The sequence below is a fragment of the Aphis gossypii genome, chromosome 3 (genome assembly GCF_020184175.1).
Source record: "Aphis gossypii isolate Hap1 chromosome 3, ASM2018417v2, whole genome shotgun sequence".
Lineage (NCBI taxonomy): Eukaryota > Metazoa > Arthropoda > Insecta > Hemiptera > Aphididae > Aphis > Aphis gossypii.
Genome location: NC_065532.1, coordinates 39963452 through 39969451, shown reverse-complemented (window position 1 = coordinate 39969451; position 6000 = coordinate 39963452).

The window sequence follows — 6000 nt, the reverse complement described above, 5'->3', positions numbered from 1 at the left end:
TTTTTGTTTTTGCCTTAATCATGTATTTGAATTTACTTAACATATATGTGTTACAAATTAACAAATTATTAAACACACCCATACAGCAAACAACAAAATTAATATATGTAATAAAAAATATACGTATACAATATACATAGTATTACATATAGTATATCAAGTATATGTACATTATATAGATACATATACATAGGTACATATTTATAATACAAACCATTACAATTAAAGCTATAATGCTAAATTATAATTTATAGCAAAACAATATTTACCTATTAAGGTACGTCATACATTTAACTAAATTGGTTTTAATAAATAATAACTAATATTTTGTTATTCTCAGATATTCAATTCTCGTGTAATAATTTATGCATGATTGACATTTGGAGAATGAAGTAATATATATAATGTTTTTAAATTTAAAATATTTTTTTTTGTAATTTATCATCAAGTGTAACAATAAATATATAATATGAACAATCTGCCAGTTTCTAAATTTAAAAAAATAATAACATAGGTAATTATGTCTGATTTTTAGAGTTATTATAACTTGAAGTCAAAACGGGATTAAAGTATTTAATTTATTGATTACAAGCATTGGTGGTAATCATCTATAAAGTTTGGAAACTATTGGTAACAAAATTAATAATATTAAAACTAAGATATATCTTAGTTCGTGATTAAAACGTAATATCTGGATTCTGGAGATTTTAAACAAACAAACAAAAAATAGTAAAATAAATAATAATTAATAAAATATTACATTATAATATGATAAAATATACATATTATAATTCATATTGATGAAATAATATTTTGAAAAACTCGTTGTTTCATTCGAGTTTAATACTTATAAATTAATAGAAAGAAATAATAATTAATAAAATAATAATAATAGGTGCCATTTGGCTACCACTCTATTTATAATTCTGGGTTAGGTAAAATATAATATTAGTTTGTTCATTGTTTATACCTATTGTTTATTCAGTAAAAATAATAACTTTCGCAGTTGTTGCGAATTTGTTTTTATTCACCCCGTTTTTGCAGTACTGGAAAATTACATCATTGAAATGACTATATTTAAAATAGCCTTAAGGCCAATTTTAATTTTTAACCAGTTCTTAGGATTAATTGACATTTCTTATACATTGGATAAGGCCATACGGGATTATTATTACGCGATCAACGGTGATCTATCCATTACTCGAAGTAGCTCGCACATGTGTGTTATGGCAGTATACCTACATAATTTATACATGGGAACTCTTCTTTGGCTTACAATTAATGTCATTACTTGAATTTTGGTCTGTCATTGTTGCAGCGAGATTATCAGAAAATGGATTATAAAGTATGATAATATGTTTTTATATTTATTGTACAGTAAATATTTATTTAAATATTGTATAGATTACACTAGTATACAATATATAGCTATTACTAATTCTTCAAGTCAGTGGCGCAATCACTACGGGAGTTTTTTAGATTGTTTTTAATATATTATAATATATAATATTTTAAGTCTTAAATAGTAGTAACTAAAAAAAAAATGTTATAATAATTTTGTTTATAAATCAAATTCTCAGCGAAAATTCTAAAACAAAAAGTATTAATTAAAGTATTTACAATAATATTTTTGAAATTATTTTTTTTTTAAGGTTAATTAATGGTATTATTGAATTTCATCAAAAAATGCTGTACTTTCAACAGATTTTTGGATTCAACAACGTTCATTGAGTAAACGATTTTTTAATACGATTTACATTTCATTACTGGTATACTTTATTGGTTATGAACTTTACCAGGTGTATTTATGGCCTTCAAAAATCATAAATATCTATACAACTATGCACTATTTTTTTTAATACTCCATTCATTATAGACTTCGATGTTTTAATTTCATTGTATTTTTTTCTCATAAACTTAAACAAAAGATTTCAAACATTATTAGATTTTTTGAAATGTCTTTCTATTGAATCTGATTTTCCTAATGAATGGACACATTCAGAAATAGCAATGTTGATGGAAAGAATACGGATATTACTCTCTGAACTGTCAGGACTATTCAAAATATTTAGTTTGGGTTACGGTCCAGTGATTTTAAGTTTTTTTGTATTTAATTTTATGAATTTGTTATTTAAATTTTTTTTCGGTTTGTATACACTATTACCTCCACCTATAACAGCGTATCATCTATAAAACTTGTAATAAAACAAAGTCTTAAAATAAGTGCTTATATACACATACGCCGATCATACATGTTTAATGTTTGTAGAACCTATAACGTTTTTTAAGACAAGTATTATATTTAAAAATTGTATGGAATACTATTATTATTTTAAAATTAAAATTTTTTTACTTATTTAAGTAGATTTTTTTAGTTTATTTGTTGATGTTAATGGGATATTTTCGCATTTTTTCAGGTTTTAATATCTGATGTGTAATCATCATATAATTATTATACTATTAATAATTTTAAATTATAGGTTAAAATGTTCATGCTTCAATTGTCATTTTTTGAATTGGATGAAATTATATCTTCTTCGGATTTTTCAATATAAATTTGAATATTGTTATTATCATCCAAGTACTTATACCTAGTACCTGATAAGTGGATAGTGACAACATATTATAATGTCAGTGTTGTAAAATAAATGAGTAAAAGTATTCAAATACTTTTTTCGATATTGGATACTTTTTTAAATATTTTTAATTTTGAAGTATTTGAATGGTATTTTAAATACTTTTTTTAACTATTGACTATTGAGTACTATTTTATTGAATATTTTTGTATTATTCCTTTAGTTTTTAATTTATTTATAATCGCAATCTATATGTTAAATAAAAATATCGTACTATATCGTCGTTATGCTTCAACGTTATTATGCCCAATTTAATATCGGTTTTGGTTTAGGTTTATTCATAATTTTATCAAAACGTAACAGATCAGCATTTTGAGCAAATTATGATTTTAAAATGCAACACTCATATTTTTGATTAATTTCAGAATTAAATTGAATTTTTTTTTTGTATTTGAAGATTATTTCAGATACTTTTAAAAAGTATTTGACTAATACTCAAATATTCTACTATGTTCTTTGAAGTATTTGGGTGCTATTTTAAATAGGTACTTAATTTTATAAGTATCTGAGTAGTTACTCAAAACAACTTACTACAACACTGTCTATTGTTTATATAATATTAGATTAGGTTACAATATCCATTATTATTATATATTAATATTCACCAGAGAGTAATAAATGTATAATATCGATATCGGTTATTGAGAGAAATAAGAAGATAGAAAATATAAGAATTGAAGGAACGCAGAAGTCTAAATAACGAAAATGTATAAAATGCTATTTATTAAATGCAAAAATTGATAGAGTTATGAGGCTTCTCGGACCTTAATACATAACATGTGTCATTATTAATTTTATTTAATTCTCATCATACTATAGCTATTATTTACCTATGTATGTATGTTTATGTATTATGAATTATGATTTAATAATAAAAATCATCGTAATTAAACCATGAGAGTATAATACTATTAAATTGTTTTGATTTTTTTTTTACATACCTGAGATTAAAAATTCAACATGTACTATTAAAACTTAAGATAAGATTATAATCCAAACTAAAAGCATTTTATTAATATGTTGTATGTAATTATATAATAGCAACTTTATGCCTTTTTTTGATTTTACCTATTTAGTTTTATACGGTAAAGTTTTGTCATATAAGCATAATTGTATATTATTTTTTTAATTAGCATTCCTGATATGAATGTACTAAATCCAAATTAGATGAATTATATTTATTATTATCAAACTACTTTTAATGTTGTATAATGGATAATGATATTATTTCAGAAAAAAAAATATTATTTTTCTTATGCTATAATTGAAACGGATATTATATACCTACTTTGCCACTTTATTGTTTCTTTCTATTTTGTTCTATGTTTTGATGTTTATACTGTTTATAGTCAAGTTTAGACTCTCTTAATCATGTAAAACTATCCATAGACTATGACGTGGTATAATGGTGGCTCGTGGTGAAATCGTAAGTTTCTACACGAGAGTATCAGATATACGTTGATTCTTACAAATGAGATATTTAGATTCCTTATTACTAATACCTATATGAAAAAAAAGTACGTATGTAAGTTCTAACATGACGGAAAAGTCGCATGTGTAAATTTCTATACGAAAAAAATTACTTAAGAAAACGTCAAAGAAAATTTTCGTTCAGCTGAATCAATTTTATACGGTAAACTTTAAGAGCATTTTAGAGTTTTAATATTTTACATAACTATTTATAAATAACTTTAAAATACTAGTATCCATAAAAGTATGAAATTTCTTAAATAATATTCTTACCTTTAAATTTAATAACAGTTAAATTTACTCTAATATTTAAGGTTAACATCACAAAATGTGTTCTGTTGAAGGCAAATTTACTATGATAATACAGTATGATGTGCGTTAGTAAGGCAGCGAGACAACACATGAGGGTAAAACGTCCTATTAATATAATTATGTTGGTTCCTCATCAATCGTACAATAATCTTAAACCGATCATTTATCTGTAAGTACCTACATTGGAATATAATAGTGCAAAGTAGGCGTAATAAAATAATCGCATACGTTTTAATCTCTATATGTGTAGACGTGTGATGTCGATTATTACAGTTTATAACGATAGCTTATCAGTTATCGATAAAACTGGCATTAAACTTGTTTTTTTCACACATAAAATATTTACGACTTTTCATTATCTATATTTATAAAAATGATACAGAAAACTTTTTCGGTTTTGGTTTGATAATAATTTATTATAACTATAAACAGAATAGCCACATTGTGTAAAGAATTTTTGTTAGTATTATTGGAAATATTCGTGTATCTGTGCGTATTCATCTATACTAGTCATATACGAAGTCGCGATCAACGAAAATTTCGTTCCTTTATGTTTAGGTAGTTCAAAAGTATAATTATAAAGTGGGTCAAAATGTTCAATTAATAAATATAAATAAATCGTGTTTTTACGATAAGTAGTCTGATGGTCATGCAAGTGGTGAAACTTTAAAACGACTAAAAATTATCAATACTTAAAAAAAAAAAGCTTTAGACTCTAATTGAAAGACCATAAACAATAATTAAAAATAAAAACGTACTAACGAATGAATTTGATTTTATCTGATTAAAACTGAAAATATAAGAAATGTTATATAATAAAGGACGCAATGTTATCTCAATCGACATAAAAAAAAAAGAAGTTCACGAATCATTAAGTTAATTAGACATAAATAAAAATAAAGGTGAATTATTTCTTTATGACGATAGTGTCCTCCTAAACCTATAAAATAATTATTTTTCGTGTAAATACGCACACAGATATTTTAAAATAATAATACGATTTTGTATTGATAGTACTTCATACTATTGTGATAAATATTATACGTAATTATACACAAATTCATGGCATTTAAAATGGAATATAATATACATCATTGATATTTTATTTATTAACAATAATAAAGAAAAAACATTTATTACTTCATTTAAAACAATTTAAATAGTTGAAGTACCTAATACATAAAAAAATGGATTTTGGAGTAGCAATGCATCAATGAAATTAGTTATTGAAATTTTTCTGCAAAAAAGAGATGTTGGGTTGTCGGTTTTATTTGGACCGCAAGCTTAGTTTAGTACAATTTTAAATATAGATTACTCGCCACAATTTAATTCAGTATGTACTATGGTACGATGACGGTGTAGGAAGATAGTTCGTTTATATTTTTGAATTTATTTTTTTTCAATTCAGAGAAAGACAAACCTGAAAGTTCAGCAATAAACGAATTGTATGTAATTATTTAATAGACAACTAAAAAAACAAAACAAAATTGTATTACTCATTTTATGAATAATATCTTATTATTCATTTTATTTATTATGTTATTTTTATTTATTTATTTATTTAAGACAATATCATCAGTTT